This window comes from Callithrix jacchus, chromosome 5, assembly GCF_049354715.1.
Source record: "Callithrix jacchus isolate 240 chromosome 5, calJac240_pri, whole genome shotgun sequence".
NCBI lineage: Eukaryota > Metazoa > Chordata > Mammalia > Primates > Cebidae > Callithrix > Callithrix jacchus.
The window spans coordinates 41367488-41385265 of NC_133506.1; the positions used below are offsets into that span (position 1 = coordinate 41367488).

The window sequence follows — 17778 nt, forward strand, 5'->3', positions numbered from 1 at the left end:
ATAGCCTTCCCAGGCTGGGCAGGCCCGCATGCCCCCGTCTTTTACGGAGGTGGAAATGGAGGTCCAGAGAGGCAAAGTGACTTTCCTGCAGTCACACAGCAGTGTCTGGTGGTGCCATGCTCAGAGCTCCGCACTTTGGGTCCTGAGCTCCTCCCAGATTTGCCTGCTCTCTGGAACCGACATCTGTAGCTCCTTCCCAGGGAGATCCTGGGTCTCCCACTGCATTTTGACCTCCCTGTGGCTGCAGGAGCTGCTGCTTCTTGGTCAGATGGTATCCCCTTCCCCCCCAGCAGTATCTCAGGATAAAAATAAACCATCCTGTTCTCTTTTCCTGCTGAGCCAACTGAGGGGGAGCCTAGCCAGGAGGAATGGCAGATGGAGAGGGAGCAGAGGGGAGGGGAGGGGAGGGGAGGGGGGAGGGGAGGAAGGGTGGAGGACAAGGAGGAGAAGGAAGAGCAATGCAAAGTACCCTGCAGAACCCGGCACAAAGGTTCGAGGTGAGGTTTAACCCAGGGGTCTCAACCTTTCCCAGGGAAGAAACTGCTTTGGATTTCCCCAACACGTCCTGCTGGCTGGTGGGTGAGGGATGATGGGGGGCAAGGGGAGATGTGGAGAGGGATCATCCCAATGGAGGCTGTGAGGGCAGCTGGGAGCCAAGAGAGGGGCACCTGGCCTGGCAGTCTTCCCAGAAGCGCTTTAAGAACCATTTGGATGCACCAGGTGGAGGCCTTTGGTTTAGAAAGTGGAGCAAAGTGGTGATGGCAGGGAAGGGGAACTTTGGGACCTAATTCTCATCTCCTACCTAGAGCCTAAGCACAAGTGTTGTTCACTTCTGGGGTGGTATGGTGGAAAGAGACCAAAGACCCATGTGCTACCTATCATCAGTGTGACCTTGGATGAGTCACTTTCACCAATTCACTTCTCAGTTTCCTTATCTGACAAATGGGACAAAAGCCGCAGCAGATGCTATTGATGCCTCCTATATTATCTCCTAGGTCAGAGCTTTTCAAATTTGAGTGTGGGTTGGGTATGGCGGCTCATGGCTGTAATCCCAGCCCTCTGGGAAGCCAAGGCGGGCAGATCACCTAAGGTCAGGAGTTCAAGATCAGCCTGGCCAACATGGCAAAAACCCATCTCTACTAAAAATACAAAAATTAGCTGGGCATGGTGGCAGGTGCCTGTAATCTCAGCTACTTGGGAGGCTGAGGCAGGAGAATCATTTGAACCCAGGAGCTGGAGGTTGCAGTGAGCCAAGATCATGCCACTGCACTCCAACCTGTGTGACAGAGAGAGACTCTGTCTCAACAACAATAACAACAACAACAAAACTTAAATGTGTATCTGAACTACTTGCAGGTGGTTCTTGTTAAAGACTGCGGGGCCCACTTCCTGTGTTTCTGATTCCGTAGGTCTGGGATGGAGATCAAGCATCTGCGTTCTAACAATCGTCCCAAGTGGTATTAATACCGCTGCTCCGGGGCTCTCACTTGGGGGAACTACTGCTTTCAAATTTCTTTCTTTCTTTTTTTGAGGCATTGTCTTGCTCTGTTGCCCAGGCTGAAGTGCAGTAGTGCCACCCCAGCTCACTGCAACCTCCACACCTCCTTAGTTCAAGCGACTCTCCTGCCTCAGCCTCCTGAGTAGCTGGGACTATAGGCGTGTGCCACCACGACTGCCTAATTTTTTGAAGTTTTAGTAGAGACGGTGGTTTTACCGTGTTGTCCAGGTTGGTCTTGAACTCCTCACCTCAAGTAATCCTCCCGCCTTGGCCTCCCAAAGTGCTGGAATTTTACAGGTGTTAGCACCGCGACGGGCCTGCGTTTATATTTCTATACTGTGTAAACAGCCAGTTTCTGACTGCAAGCTGGGAATCACTTGCCTCAGGGATTTTCCAGGCCTTGAAAACACGCTTGGTGCCGAGGAAGGCCAGGTAAGCTGTAGATGGGGGCGTTGATTCCCCGAAGTACGCTCAGCCAGCCGGGGTTGAAAGTGGGTGGATAAATACTCAAGCTCCCTCGCCCTTGGGAGGGACAAACGTGAGCTGTGTTCTACAGCGTCTCCGAGGCTCCCTGGAGGGACTGAGCCACGGAGCCTAAAGACGGCGCTCTGCATGGATTCCCATCCTTTCCCAGTCTCTTGCCCCCCTCCACCACTGGTGCTTCCCGGGTTCAACCCCAAACAAACAACCGGCGTTCATCCCTAGGCTCAGGATCTACTCCTGGGAGATGTTCCCCCTGAGAATCAGCAGAGCCGTGCACAACAGCGTGCAATTTTGTTTTTCTTAGCGTCCCTAATGAAGGGAAGACGTGGTTATTCTTGGCAGCGTTAACAAGTTCTGGTTCTAAATGGAGATTGGCCAGGAGCTTTCTGTGTGGCCTCAGGAAAGTTACTCTCAGTTCTGGGCTTTTGTCCCCGGATGCTTGTTGAAGGACTGGGTCCCTAGGAGTTCAAAGGATCCTGCCAGTTCTGAAGATAGTGGAAAGGACCAACCTCTTCAGGGTGTAGGGTCTTCCCCGGGACGTGGACGGAGGGGTGGCTGTGAGGCGCGCATCAGCCGGAAGGTGGCGCCAAGGTAACGCTCAAAGACCCTAGCGGCGGCTTGGACGCCCTGAGTGAAGTTGCGTTTGCTGAGTCGCTCCACACCCGCCCACACTTGGGAGAGGAGGCCTTTCTTCCCTTGGCCCCATCAGCCTGAGCCTCCTGAAGCCTCTACTCGGCAACGTCATCCATCCCCAGGTCTCATCCTCGTCTTGAGTACGTCCTTCTTAAACATCGGCTGTGGTCCTACTGTGTGCCCCATTCCAAGCTAGGGTTGTGCACAGTGACACTGCTAAGAGCCCACACTGATTGAGTGCTCGCTGTGTGCCAGGCACAGCGCTAAGGGCTTTGCATGCATTGCCTTAATCTGTATGACAGCCCTGCATAAGACGCGTTCTCTTACAATACCCGTTTTACAGATGAGGCGCAGAAGTCAAATGACTTGCTAAGGTCTCGAGAGTTAGAGCTGGGATTTGGACATAACTAGGTTGACTCAAAAGCCTGTGGCTTTTGCTCATTCAGTGAGTAGGAAAATGGGCACATGCATGTGTGGGGGGTGATGCAAACTCATGCCCGCAGGAGCTGGAGAAGGGGCTGGGAGGCTAGTCAGGTGGCAGACGCTACAGCAAAATGCGGAAGCTCTGCCTGTCTTTGGGGGCAGTCTCCATTGGCTTCTTCCAGTGGTTGCCCAGCAGGAATGAGGGTTGCAGATTGTTTGGAATCTGGATTTTTATGTGAACTCTATTTTTAAATTCCAAAAATTGGTAAAAAATCTCACAAAATTGGCCAGGTGCGGTGGCTCACACCTGTAATTCCAGCACTTTGGGAGGCCAAGGCAGGCAGATCACCTGAGGTCAGGAACTCGAGACCAGCCTGGCCAGCATGGTGAAACCCCGTCTCTACTAAAAATACAAAAAAAAAAAAAAAAAAAAAAATTCACTGATCATGGTGGCGCGTGTCGGTAATCCCAGCTACTCGGAGCTGAGGCATTATTGCTTGAACCCTGGAGGTGGAGGTTGTAGTGAGCTGAGATTGTACCACTGCACTCCAGCCTGGGTGACAAGAGTGAAACTCTGTCTCCAAAAAAAGGAAAAAGCCAAAAACAATTAAAAAAAAAAAACCCACAAAAGCTCGGTGAGAGCCTGAGAAAGCATGTCACAGACGGCTGGGATTAAGAGATTGGAAATTTCATTGCATCCTACCCTTTTGTTTTTATATGTGGGGAAGCAGAGGCACTGAGAAAGTCCAGAGCTGGCTCAGGCAATATGTCCCAGGCAACGTGTCTCTCTCTGCACCCTGCCATGAGGTTGAAGAGCCCTTGGGGGCTTAGGCTCCATCCTGTGCACCCCAGGTGACCAGGGCCTAAGGCACTGATATTCTGGGACTGAGGGACTTCCCTTGGGGGGGGGGCTAGTTGCATGTAGATGTCCTCCTCATTCTATGAACAGCACCCCCACCCCACAGCCCTGGCCACAGGCAGGAACACACACCAGCTCCCCCACTTAAGCCTTCAGGCCCTGCAGTCAATTCCCTGGGCAGCAGAAGTTATTAAAGACCCTGTCCCCAAGGACTTCTCTTCCCTAGTGTGATTCCGGCACAGCAAATTGCAAACCCACCTGCAGGGGTGGGGAAGAAACAGTTTTAATTTGTAAAAAAATGAAATCCATGAAGTGGTCCTGGAGTCGGGGAGATGGAAAAGTTCCTGAGGGGCTCCTCCTGGGATAAGCAGTATTGTTAGGGTGGACACCCTAGGAGAAGCCCAGCAAGGTCGGTCAGCAGCTTGGGCCCAGCCAGCCAGAGCCAGTGGGCAGGGGATGAGGACGCTCGGCTCTTCCTATTCCCACCCTCCCTCCCTGTCCCTGGGGCTCCCTGCCGACTGGTCCTGTCTGGCCTTGGCACCCAGCTAGTTCCCTACCTCCCTCTTACTCCAGGGCTCCCTCCCACCCTCTGTAGCATCTGCCCGCACCCCCTCCTGCTGCTTTCTCCCATGCTTTCCAGCTACCTCCTTTCCCATCTCCAGCTCTCCGATTCACCTTGTTCTCTTTTGAACAAGTGTTATTGTTCTGCCTAATTATAAAAGTCATGCTCATGCATCACACCCCCCATCCAAGCAATAAACAGGACCAGGGAAGTAAGACCACTTGTAAGCCTCCCACCCCCTGCCAGCCACAAGGTATGGGTCCTTCCAGACTTGTTTTCTCTGCCAAAAACATTTTTTTTAAACTTGGGCTATTATTATATGCACTGTTTGGTAAGCAGCCTCTTTGCTTAGCAGTGTGTGCGGCAGACGTCTCTCCATGCCGATTATGTAGAAATGGACAGCATGCTTTTTTTTTTGTCTCACTGTCACCCAGTCTGGAGTGGTATGATCACAGCTCACTGCACCTCAACCTCGAGGGCTCAGGTGATCCTCCCAGCTCAGGCTCCTGAGTAGCTGGGACTACAGGCTTGCACTACCACACTTGGCTAATTTTGTATTTCTTTGTAGAGATTGGGTCTTGCAGTGTTGCCTAGGCTGGTCTCGAACTCCTGGGCTCAAGTGATCTGCCTTGCCTTGGCCTCCCAAAGTGCTAGGGTTACAGGCTTGAGCCACTAAGCCCAGCAACAGCATGCTTTTTTTTTTTTTTTTTTTTTTTTGAGACAGAGTCTCACTCTTGTTGCCCAGGCTGGAGTCCAATGGCATGATCTCGGCTCACCGAAACCTCCCCCTCCCAGCTTCAAGTGATTCTCCTGCCCCAGCCTCCCGAGTAGCTGGGATTACAGGCATGTGCCACCATGTCCAGCTAATTTTCTATTTTTAGTAGAGATGAGGTTTCTGTTGGTCAAGTTGGTCTCGAACTCCTGACCTCAGGTGATCCACCCGTCTCGGCCTCCCAAAGTGCTGGGATTACAGGCATGAGCCACCTTGCCCAGCCAACAGCATGCTTTTTAATTGCTGCATAGGATCCCATTGTAGGGCTGGATGCGGGTTCATGAAGACACTCCCATGAAGTCCCTCATGAACTCTTAGGCAGGATCTCTCTTTCCTTTTCCTCTTGAACCTCCCCCGTGCCTCCGCTTTTCCTTTCTCTCCAGCATTTCTCCCACCTCCCGCTTTTTCTCTCCTCCTGCTCTCTCCTCCTCTATGACTTCATCCCTGAGACACCACCCTCAGTTTCTCCCATCTTCTCCCCTCCGCACGCCCCTCTTCCCAACCCTCCCCAGCCCTCCTTATTCCTTCTGACTCTGCTCCCTGCGGAAGGGTGGGGTCCTCGGTGTTTAACACCGCTTCTGTGTCAGACGCGTGCCATCTCATTAGCCTGGCTGTCCCCCCAAGTGAGGCAGGCAGGAGCCACAGTCGCTGCGAGAGGCCTAATTGAATGTAACTAATTATTCACTCCCTTAAATGGGCCTGGGAGGGACAGAATTACTCACTCTGAACTGGGGAGACAGGGAACTGGCCGCTGGCAAACAAATCCTAGGGCCTGTGGAGAGGGCTCTCCTTGGAATACTAATTAGGGCGGAGTGATGGGATAAAATCAGGGACAGTGACGCCTCTCCCTGCCCTCCCACCTCATCTGGGAAGCTGGGGGTCGGGAGGAGGAAGGGACCCTTGTGTGAATCTAATTGAAGGACCCCAGGGAAGTGTGAATATGGGGTGGGGTGGGAGGAATGAAATGCTGAGCCTGGGGCTGGAAGAAGGCAGGGGGCTAATGTTTAATATGGAGAGAGGCGGGAGGGCACAGCAGTTCGGGAGGGAAGGAGCTGGCTCGGGGTGGGTTGGCAGCAACTTCAGGACTACCCAGAGCTGAGGGAACCTCCCTGGCTCCTGGGAGGAAGCCCCTCTCCTCTCAAGCACTACCAAGTGCCAGGCCCTGTGCTAAAGACTGGTGTTCCAAATCTTCCCGAAGCCCTTCCTGGGTTGGCTGGGTCCGTATCTCAGATGAGAAAACTGAGGCGCAGAGAGGGGAAGCGGCACCTTCTTCCACTATCAGGAAGCTAAAGCGTGCAGAGCTGGGGCTCTGTCCTGCCTGGCTGCAAAGTTTCTGTTCCTAACCCCTAGGATTACCCAGGTGACATCCCAGACCAATTAGACAAAATTTCCATGGGGCTGACATGTGATGGTCATAGTCCAGCCATCAGGATTTATTATTTGTTATTTTATTTTTATTTTTTTAAGGCACAGTCTTGCTCTGTTGCCCAGGCTAGAGTGCAGTGGTGTGATCTCGGATCACTGCAACCTCTGCCTCCCGGGTTCAAGTGATTTTCCTGCCTCAGTCTCCCAAGTAGCTGGGATTATAGGCACCTGACACTTCACCCAGCTACTTTTTGTATTTTTTAGTAGAGACAGGGCTTCACCATCTTGGCCAGGCTGGTCTTGAACTCCTGACTTAGTGATCCACCCACCTTGGCCTCCTAAAGTTCTGTGATTACAGGCGTGAGCCACCATGCCTGGCCTATTATTTTATTTTATTTTTATTTTTTGAGACAATCTCACTCTGTCACCCAGGCTGGAGTGCAGTGGCACAATCTTGGTTCACTGTAACCTCTGCCTCAGGGTTCAAGCGATTCTCGTGCCTTGGCCTCCTGAGTAGCTGAGATTACAGATGCCTGCCACCATGCCTGGCTAATTGTTGTATTTCTAGTAGAGACAGAGTTTCACTAATGTTGCCCGGTCTCAAACTCCTGACCTCAAGTGATCCATCTGCCTTGGCCTCCCAATGTGCTGGGATTGTGGGCATGAGCCACCAAGCCCAGCCAATCATCAGTATTTTTTAAAGAGCTTCCCTTGTGATTCTGAGAGTCAGCCAAAACTGAGGACCGTCCCCCTAGTCTGGACTTTATTTCCCTATTTGAGTCACTGCTTCTTTTTCACAAGTGGCATCCATCCTCTACTGATCTAACCTGTCCCAAATGACCTGTAGGCTCTGGCTAGCTGTAACTCTGGGGTGGGTTTCCGGATAGCTGGGAGCATGCAAGCAGGGGTCTGGGGGACTGTGTGGAATAGGAGGGGGAGGGTTCTAATGTCCTGGAGGTGGGGGTGGACCCAGGGTAGAAGACCTGAATGCAGCCCCAGGAGACTCTGGGATGCACCACTCTGGGAAGATCCTGAAGGTCAAGGTGAGAGGTCAATTAGGAATTGTGCAGTCATGGAAAGAACAGAAATCACATGATAGATGTGGAGAGTGGAGAGGTGTGTGCATGTGTGCATGCGTGCGTGTGTAGTCAGGGAGTAGTAGGTGTGGGTGGGAATAGTAATCAGGCTTCTTGATGTGATTCATATGCCAGGTACTTTTCCCATATTATCTCATTTGTCCTGACAACAGTCGTTTGAGGGTGTGTGGTCATCCTTGCAGCTGAGCAAGGTGCAGCTCAGAGAGGTTAAGTAAGTGTCCCAAAGCCACACAGCAGAACCAGTATTCAATTTCTGGCTCCCAATCCCAAATCCCAGGCTCCCTTCTTCTACTCTGATTTCATCCTGCTATTGCACTTGTGGTGTCTTCTCTAGCAGGTGTTGGTGTGTGTGTGTGCATGCTGGTTAGATGCCCATGATGTGTGTGTTCTTGTGCTTGTGTGTGTGTTTCTCCCTCCTTTCAGGAGGGTTGAGACTTCCATTCTGCCCAGCACAATGCCTCCTGCTGACCAGTGAGAGGGAGGAGGACAGGCACCCACCCCTGCTTCTTGCCCCTATTCCCCATTGCCACTCAGCTGATGACTGACTCTCCTGGGGCTGGGAGGGGCGGGGCAAGGGGTTTATCCTGCCAACCAAATGACAAATAGCCTTATTTGTAACAAGGGTGGAGAGAGAATCTATTTCTAGGGCAGAGAAATTCTCTCTTTTTCAGGCGTTCAAATTGCCCTTCTGCCATCCCCTTTCCCCCGCCCCCACCCCTAGTGAAGGTGACAGGGAGAGATGGGCCTGTCATATTCATCCCCCTTCTGCTCCCCCACCTCAAATACAGGGGACTTCATGGGAGCTTCAAAGTGGGGCAGCAAATTTATGAGCCCAACACCGATTCCCTGATCACCTTGCTGGCTGATCCATCTTTCTGGAGCCAGAGATGAAATGAAATTATTGTGAAATGAATCCATACAGATGATTGAGGGACTGGCAGTGGGGGACAGCAAGGGGTGTGAGACAGAAGCTGGGGGGCTCAGGGGGGGGAGGGCTGTTGCCATTCCCCTTGGCTAAGATCCAGAGAAGGAACTTGACTGGCCTTCCTCCCTTAGATGGGGTGTGGCAGGGTTCTGCTTGTGGCCCCAACTCTCTATGGAGACCCTTGCCCAATAGGATCCTTATCTAAGGGGCTGCATGCAGGACCCTTCAACTTGTGATGGGGTCCTCTGTCACCCAGGCTTCCAAACTCCTAGGGTCAGAGAGCGAGGCAGGGCAGCTGGAGGTGGTGTAAGGGGTCGCATCCAGGGTGAGGTAGGAGTGAAGACAGAGTCAGAATCAGGACCAAGGGCCTGGATGATGCTTTCTATGTTTCGTTACCTGCTGTGGATGCCCCCTGCTGTGCCAGGTGTTCACACCTAAATTTTGGGAATGAAGGGAGACCCAAGGGAGAACCAAGGGAAGGCACCAGTGTTGGAGTTACTCAGACAGCTTGGGGGCCGCACCTGTTTACCAGGAGTTTTGGAAGTAGTTCAATATTTTAACAACCTCTGTAGCGAGACTTCATGTTCCAGCTGAGCACCGATCTTGGAGCAGGGTGAGGGTTGGGGCAGCTTGGTGCCCCCTCTCCCTCCACTTTGCCCAGCAGTGTCTGAGTTCTCCTCCCCAAAGACCTTGCAGGATGGCTGTGTCTCAGGCTGGTGCATCAGGGGCTGGCCTCAGAGCTGAAGGGTCCACAGTGGACTTGCCAAGCTCAGATTGCCAGAGTTTTCCTGCCTCCCCTTCCACCTCAGCTGGCTCTCAGGGGACCCCCCGCCACCCTGAGCACTGAGCTGGAAGTGGAGGCAGCCAGCCGGCTGGGATGTGATCATTTACCCTCCTGAGCAAGGCCAGCCTTGGCCACAGGGAATCGATGAGGTCCCTTGAGTAGTCAAGGGTCGGGGGCCGCTGGGCAAGACAGGCCCTCCCTAGCCTTCCCTGGGCTTGCCCTAAGACCTCTACCCTTCCCTTCTGAGAAAGGGACACAGTGGCTTTGGGGCGTGATGAGGGCCAGATAGCCAGACCCTCAGTACTTGATGTTGCAGACTGGGTGGGCGCGTGTCCGAGTGAGCCCCGGGCTCACATTAGGTGGGGTGGGGGTGGAAGCCAGACACAGGCTGCTCTGGAAATGAGATTTGCCTTGTTATCTGTGCTTGCTCAGACCGAGGGCCTTGGGCATTAACCAGCCCATCCAAGGAGTTGAGAAGCAGGGGTGCGGGAAGAGGGGCAGAGAGCTGAAATCCAAGCTGGAGTGGATTGAACCCCTGCTGGAGTGTGTGTGTGTGTGTGTGTGTGTGTGTGTCCCTTGGTGGTTTGGATTTGTGGGGCTTTGTCTGCAAAAATGTGTGTGTTTTCCTGGTTGGTGTGGATGTCCTTTAAAAGGATGTGTGTATAGCGCCTTGTCTCCTGCTCATGGTGGCTGCTGTTTCTCTTTAGTGTGTGTGTGTGTTGCTGGAATTAACACAAGTATGTCTGTTTCTTGACTGCACCTGTGTGTACACACCTACAGGCTGCTGTTGGTTTTGTTTGTGCACGCCCCGTTCACGCCCCAGCCCACTCAGAAGGCTGCAGGCCCAGGCACAGCCTAATGGACAGAGCCAGGTGGGCAGGGCAGGCTGGCTGGCCAGCACCCAGGGGGCGGTGGGTGGGTCTGGGCATCTTCCAGAGGCCTGGCAGAGAACAAAGGGGCAATCAGTAGAGAGGCCACTAGAGCACAGCTGATTGAGGAAGAGGAATTAACGAGGAGCCCCATGGGGCTCCGCAGGGGGTGGGGGGGATGGGGGCCCTGGCATCCTGATTAGGAGGGGGAAGCAGGTGCAGCTGGGCTTACCTGAGCCACAGGAGGGAGTTGGAGGGGGCAGAGGGGAAAGCCTAGGATGGGATGAAGTAGAGCAGGGCCTGGGGCTGAGGACCTGGACCTATGACTTTGAGGGAGAGGAGTGAGGGGTCCTGGGCAAGGAGGTGACAGAGTGTACAGAGCAGATCTTGTCATCCTAAATGGGATCCTCGTCACTCGTCATCCTAAGTGGATGACACTCCCACTTATCCAGAGCTTGCTGTGGGCCTGGCAATGTCTGAACATCTGCCACGTAATCCTTACAGCACAGAAGTCAGTTTCATCGTCGGTCAGGCTCACAAATGAGGAAATGGATGTTCAGAGAGGTAAAGTGACTTGCTGGAGGACACACAGCTACGAACTCAGGTCTGCTTGGCTTTAGAGTCCTCACTTTACCCTCGATACCACCTTGGCATTCCCCAGGCCTTTGCTGCATTGCCGACGTGGAGGAATTACAGGAAGACAGACTGTGGCACAGAAAAAGAGGGATGTACGAAGCCACCTGACCAACAAAGCAGGCTGATCCTGGAGGGCGTGAGGTGCCCGACACTGGAGGTATGCAAGGGATAGCACTAACAAAGGGGTTCCTTGCTGGATAGGGGGTTGGATTCCATTCTCTCTCCATCACAGTAATATGGATTGAGTCAGACCCCCTGGGGTTGAATCCAAGCTCTACCGTGTACTCACTGTGTGATGTTGGGCAACTTGCTAGACCTCTCTGTGCTTCAAGTTTTTCATCTGAAAAATGGAGAGGGGTGAGGATGGAGGGTCAGAGAGAGCTGATGGAAGAAGTGGAAATTGGGATGAGCAGAAAGCAAGCTGGCAAAGTAGGTGTTAGGCTCTGGGGCTTGAGGGGTTGGGTGGGGTTCAGGTGACCTCCTGAAGACATCTAGGTTCAGCTTCCTCTGCTCTAGCCCAGACCACATCTCTCACTGGGGCCATTGCTTCAGCCCCCATCCTGCTTTTCCTGCCCAGCCTCTCCTCCTCCAGCTCATTCTCTGTCCCCTTTAATTTGACCATGTCACTCCCCTCACCTGTAGCCTTCAATGACTCTCCTTTGCCTATGAAAGTAGTTTTCAAAGTGTGTCACGAGAACCCCCTGGGGTTGGGGGATAACCTTAGGTGACACATGACCTGGGTCTCCTGGGGGACTTTGAACGGTTCTCCATTGATGCCAAGGAGGACAGTCCAGTTTGGCGCTGGTTTGTCATTCACATCCTTTGCTGAAGGAAAGTCAGGTCAGACTTAGCCACTGGCAAACATCTGGGTCTAGTCAGAACTCAATAATGTTGATTTGTGCTGAGCTTTGATTTCTCCAACTGTTTCCTTCTCAAACCCCTTCTCCTTGGGGCTCCCCAGTGCCGCATGTTCTCATTTGCTATCCTGCTTCCCCGCTTGTTCCCTGCAGGTCTCCTGTTTGGCTTTTTCTGCTGCTACGGGTCCTTTCAACGCAAGTGCACACTCAGGTTCTGCCTCATGCCCTTCTTGTCTGGAGCTCCATCTAGTCCCAGGGCCTTAGCCACCACCAGTGACTCTCAAATGCACCTCTCTACCCAGCTTAATTTCCAGCTGCCATCTTGATATTTCTATTTGGATGTCCAATAGATGTTTTTAATCTACAAGTCTGAAATGGGGTCTTGTGCTACTCATGCCTCTGCCTCTCCCCTTGCCTGCCTTGCTTTGGTAGATGGTCACAACATCTAGGAGTTATCCTTGACTCCTCTCCTTTGCCTTTCCCATCCAATCCATTATCCACGCCTGCAAATGTGACCTGCAAATCATACTCTGGAATAGCCACTTCCCTTCATTTCCTCATGCCCTGGTCTGAGCGGCATCACCTCTCACCTCCAGGCTGCAGCAGCCTCTGGGCTGCTCATGCTGCTCTCAGCTTACATCCCTCCAAACCCACCACATGGCAGCTGGGGGATCAATGATAGACTGGACAGGGAAAATGTGGCACATATACACCATGGAATACTATGCAGCCATCAAAAATGATGAGTTCATGTCCTTTGTAGGGACATGGATGAACCTGGAGACCATCATTCTCAGCAAACTGACACAAGAAGAGAAAATGAAATACCTCATGTTCTCACTCATAGGTGGGTGTTGAACAATGAGAACACATGGACACAGGGAGCAAAGCACTACACACTGGGGTCTGTTGGAGGGAATAGGGGAGGGACAGCGGGGGGTGGGAGTTGGAGAGAGATAGCATGGGGAGAAATGCCAGATATAGGTGAAGGGGAGGAAGGCAGCAAATCACACTGCCACGTGTGTACCTATGCAACTGTCTTGCATGTTCTTCACATGTACCCCAAAACTTAAAATGTAATTAAAAAAAGCTTTCGTCAGATTACATCACTCCACTCCTTAAAACTCTCAAAGGGCATCCCTTTGTGCTTACAACAAATCCAAGCCCTTTGCTCTGGTTTATAAGGTGCAATGTGACTGGGTGTGACTGGGTTTTTTTTCTGTCAGTTTCTCCCACTCCATCCATACCCCTCTCTCCCTTGCTCACTCTTCTCTCATCACATTACCCTGCCTTTGCCCTTGAACCTGCTGAGCTTGGTTCTACCTTGTTCCCTCTGCCCAGAACTTCTCCCCCTTGATTTTTGCACACTCAGCACCTTCTCTTCCTTTAGCTATCTGCTGGGAGGGTCGCCTCCTCTGAGAGGCCTTCCTGAGTACTCAGCAATAGTCACACCAGACACCACTGCATCCCTCTCTTTTTGCTTTTTGCCGAGCATGACAGTTTCTTTTTGCTTTCCTCCACATCATTACAAACCCTACAGAAGAAGGAATGTTACTTGTCTTGTTCATTGCTGTATTTCAGCGCCAAGAATGGTACATGAATCATAGAAGATGATTATTAAGTATTTGTTGATTGAATTAATGAGTTGCATTTTTTACAGTTACCTTTGAGGTATGACAGGCGTCACTGTGTTCTTCCATTTTAGATGGTGACATAGCTTTCCTTTTAAGAATAAAGCAAAAGAAAATCCGATAAAAGACTTGAATGTATAAGGAACTCTTCTAACTCAACAATAAAAAGATAAATACAATGAAAACATGAGCAAAGGATTTGAATAGACATTTCTCCAAAGAAGACATACAAATGGCCAATAAGCACATGAAAAGATGCTCGACATCATTAGTCATTAGGGAAACACAAATCAAAACCACAATGAGACAGCAGTGCGCTTCAAACTACAATGTGATCTCACTTTACTAGAACGGCTAATTGTGGTGAAACTGGAATGCTTGTACATTGCTGCTGGGGTTGTAAAATGGTACAGCCACTTTGGAAACAGTTCAGCAGCTCCTCAAAAAGTTACACTTGGTGTCATCACATGACCCAGTAATTCCTTTCCTCAGTATATACCCAAGAAAAATAAAAACCTACACCCATACAAAAACTTGTACCTAAATATTGATAGTAGCATTATTTAAAAGTAGTCAAAAGTAGAAACAACTCAAATGTCTGTCAACAGATGAATGGCTGAACTAAATGTGGTAGGCACATACAATGGAATATTATTTGGCCGGTGATGAGAAGAGATGGAGTATGGACACACGCTGGAACATGGGTGAATCTTGAAACCAGTATGCTAATTGAGAGAAGACATTCACGAAAGGTCACCTGCTGTATGGTTCCATTTCTACCAAATGTCCAGAATGGACAAATCCAGAGGAAAAAAAAAGTCAGTGGTTGCCAGAGGCAGGGGTAGGGAAGAATGGGAAGAGACTGTTGAAAGCTACAGGATTTCTTTTTGGAAGGTAACGAGAAATGTTCTGAAATTCGATAGCAGTGATGGTTGCACAACGCTGTGAATATACTAAAAACTACTGAATTACACATTTTAAAAGGGTGAATTTGGCTGGGCTTCTTGGTGGCTCATGCCTGTGATTGCAGCACTTTGGGAGGCCGAGGAGGGAGGATCGTTTGAGGCTAGGAGTTTGAGACCAGCCTGGGCAACATAGCAACACCCCATCTCTACAGACAAACAAAAAAACAAAACAAAACAAAAAATACAAAAATTAGCTGGGCATGCTGGTGCACACCTGTAGTTTCAGCTACTTGGGAGACAGACAGGAGGATCACTTGAGCCCAGGAGGTCGAGGCTGCAGTAAGCCGTGATTGTGCCACTGCACTCCAGCCCGGGTGACAGAGTGAGACCCTGTCTCAATAAAAAAGGGTGAATTTTATACTCTGTGAATTACTTCTCAGTAAAGTTGTTATAAAAGTGAAGCAAAACGATAATTTAAAGAGAAAGGCCAACAGCAGTACAGGGACACATGGCTCTTTGGCAAAGTCGTAGATGACTCACGTGAATGATCGAAGTTGGTTTATAGGCTTATAAGGACAAATCGCAGACATCCTAGTTTAACATTCAGGACCTGTGCTTAGCTCTAGCTTGTTCCCTGCTCTTCTTAAAATGCCTATGTTGGCCTTATCCCTATTTCTGGAACACTTAGGAATCTTTCAAGCTGCTTCGTCTTTGCAGATTTTGGGCCCTGCCTGGGATGTCCCTTCTCCTGTTCTTCATCTGGTTGAACCCAACCTGGTCAATATAGGTGGGCTTGATAGGGGATGGGGCCTGTGCCAGGCACTGAGCCTGGCCCTGGTGAGACAGCACAGAGAACTAAGATAGACGTGGTCTGGGCCCTTGGCTGGCTCCAAGACAGGGTGGGCAGACAGATGAGGAGCCTGCCACACCCACGCTGGGCTGCAGGAATGGAATAGAAGAACCTAACACAGTCTGAGAAATCAGAGGGGACTCCCAGAAAGGGACACTTCAGCTGAGTAGTTGGTCAGGCAAAGAAGAGGGGAGGGAAAGGTCTGGGCAAAAGCCTCAAGACTGCACGCACGGCAGGTTGGAGGAATCCTCAGAAGGTGGGTGTGGCTGGAACACAGCCCAGAAGGTGGGGAGTGCTGAGAAACAGTCATAGAGAGAAAGCTGGAGTCTGGGGATTGGGGCCCTCGTAGGCCAAGCCAAGGAATCCAGATATTTGCAGAGCTCAATTAGATGCCATCCGACGCTAGCCAGGTATGGTGGTGCACGCCTGTAGTCCCAGCTACTCGAGAGGCTGAGGCAGGAGAATTGCTCGAATTCCAGAGACGGAGGTTGCAGTGAGCCGAGATTGCGTCACTGCACTTCAGCCTGGGTGACAGAGTAAGACTCCATCTCAAGAAAAAAAAAAAGATTCCATACGACTCCATAGGATGGCTATTTTTTGTTCACATTATGGATCATCCCTGCCGTTCTGCATCCATCTGCTGATCGTTTTTCCCCCACTAGAAAGGAGAGGGACTTTGCACTGTTCACTGCTGTGTCCCCAACAGCCAGAAGAGTGCCTGGCTCACACACTCAATACATACGTATTGAATGCGTGACTTTACTTGCCTGTGTCCTCTGCTTACTGAGTTACTGAAAGCCAGGAACCTGTTGGAGTCATCATTGCGTCCCCAGGGCCTAGCACACAGCTCAGCCTGCACATGCTGCTTAATAAATATTTAAAGATTAATGAAGGAATAAATGTCTCCCCCCATGTGTCACACATTCCTGAAGGGCAGGGACTCTTCGATTTATGTCTCTAGTGCCCAACACATTGCCTGGTAGAAAGCAGACACTCAATAAAGGTTTGTTGAAATAAACAAGAGTCTCTTCTTGCGTGCGGGCCCTTGTCAGGCCTGTCATGGGAGCTCAAATAGAGACAACCAGACCTGTGCTACTGGATCTTAGGCAGGGGGGAAGAGACACCTTGCTGGCAAAGGGTCTTAGGATCCCAGGGTCAAAAGCTGTGCAGATAGGATCAGCCTGCATGTGTTGGGTGGCCAGAGAGACCAAAGAGGGCTTCCTGGGGGTCAGGAATCCCGCCTTTGTTTATGTCCCTTAGCACTGCCCTTCTCTGGAAACTGGCAGGCAGCCCCACCAATGAGGTGCGGGCACAGCTGGGGGTGGAATGGGATGGGACAGATGGTGGGAGACAAGGAAACCCCCATGTTTTCCTCCATCTGTTACATTTAATTGACTTCCCGCAGAAAGAAAAAAAAAAATAAACCAGTTGCAAGGATGAAATTGCTAATTAAAAGGCCCTCTGATTAGATAGACAAATATTTACCAATTATGTCTGACCCTGCCTGTCCGTTTTACGTCTGCGAACTCCCCCATCGGCACCATGGCCACATCACACCCAGCTGGTGGCTCTTTCACCAATCACTGTCTTGGGGCTCAGACTGGCTGTGGGTGAAACAGGGTAGAAAAAAGGTGAGTACTGGCAAACAGTTGTTCAATAAACACAATGCCTGTTGATGCTCAGGCTCAGCCCTGGCCCCTGGAAGCCACGGCAGAATTTCCATGGGCAGTTTTTCAAGTTGTGTGCTGCACAGAGGTGTGCCTGCAGGAGTGGGGACTCCCCTTGTCAACCTGGGAGCCCTGGCACCAGGCGAGGGGGCTTTTTATTTTCTTTGCACAATGGGGCATTAGCTTGTCAAGCCAAATCCACAGGATTGTGCCTCCCTAGAGGGGGTACCTCTAATTCAGGTAGAATGGGCTAGTGGCAACTCTACAGAGATGAAAATCGTTCAGTTCCTGATCCTCAAGGGCTCTAGGGATAGTAGGGGAGAAAAATATGACTATGATGTGTAAACATTCATGTTTGATTTTCTTTTTTTTTTTTTGAGACAGGGTCTCACTCTGTCACACACACTGAGTGCAGTGGCACAATCATGACTCACTGCAGCCTTGACACCCCCGCCTCCACCAGCGTCCCAGGGAGCTGAGATTACAGGCATGCATCACCACGCCTGGCTAATTTTTGACTTTTTGTAGAGACAGGGTCTCTCTATGTTACCCAGGATGGTCTCGAACTCCTGGATGCCAGCGATCCTCCTGCCTCAGCCTCCCAAAGTCCTGGGATTACAGGTGTGAGCTACCATGCCTGGATTCAACATTCATTTAATAAACATTTCTTGTTTACTGGCCACTAATGTTTGCCAAGCACTGTGCTAGATTCTGGGAGAGAGAGAGATGAGAAATACAGGTTTCCTGCCCTCCAGCAGCCCAGGCTACTTGGGAGAGATAGAGATACTTACCTGGGTCTGCCCTTCCTTTCTTCCCTTCCCTTTTTTCATACCCAATAATTTTCACCTGGGAGGTATGAGTAACAGCTCTGGACTCTCACCATTCAAATCCTGGCTCTACTGTGTCTTGGCTGTGTGACCTTGGGCAAGTTATCTCACCTCTCTGTGCCTCAGGTTCCCTCT

At 51.0% G+C, this 17778-nt stretch overlaps 1 long non-coding RNA gene across 1 annotated transcript; it reads left to right on the forward strand.

The window, feature by feature from the left end:
- The first annotated feature begins 420 nt into the window (after window positions 1–420).
- LOC118153616 (uncharacterized) lies at window positions 421–16033 on the forward strand. The gene is made up of 3 exons (XR_004742902.3): window positions 421–497; window positions 10932–11063; window positions 13469–16033. It is a non-coding gene; the product is annotated as an uncharacterized LOC118153616 (long non-coding RNA).
- Window positions 16034–17778: the final 1745 nt, after the last annotated feature.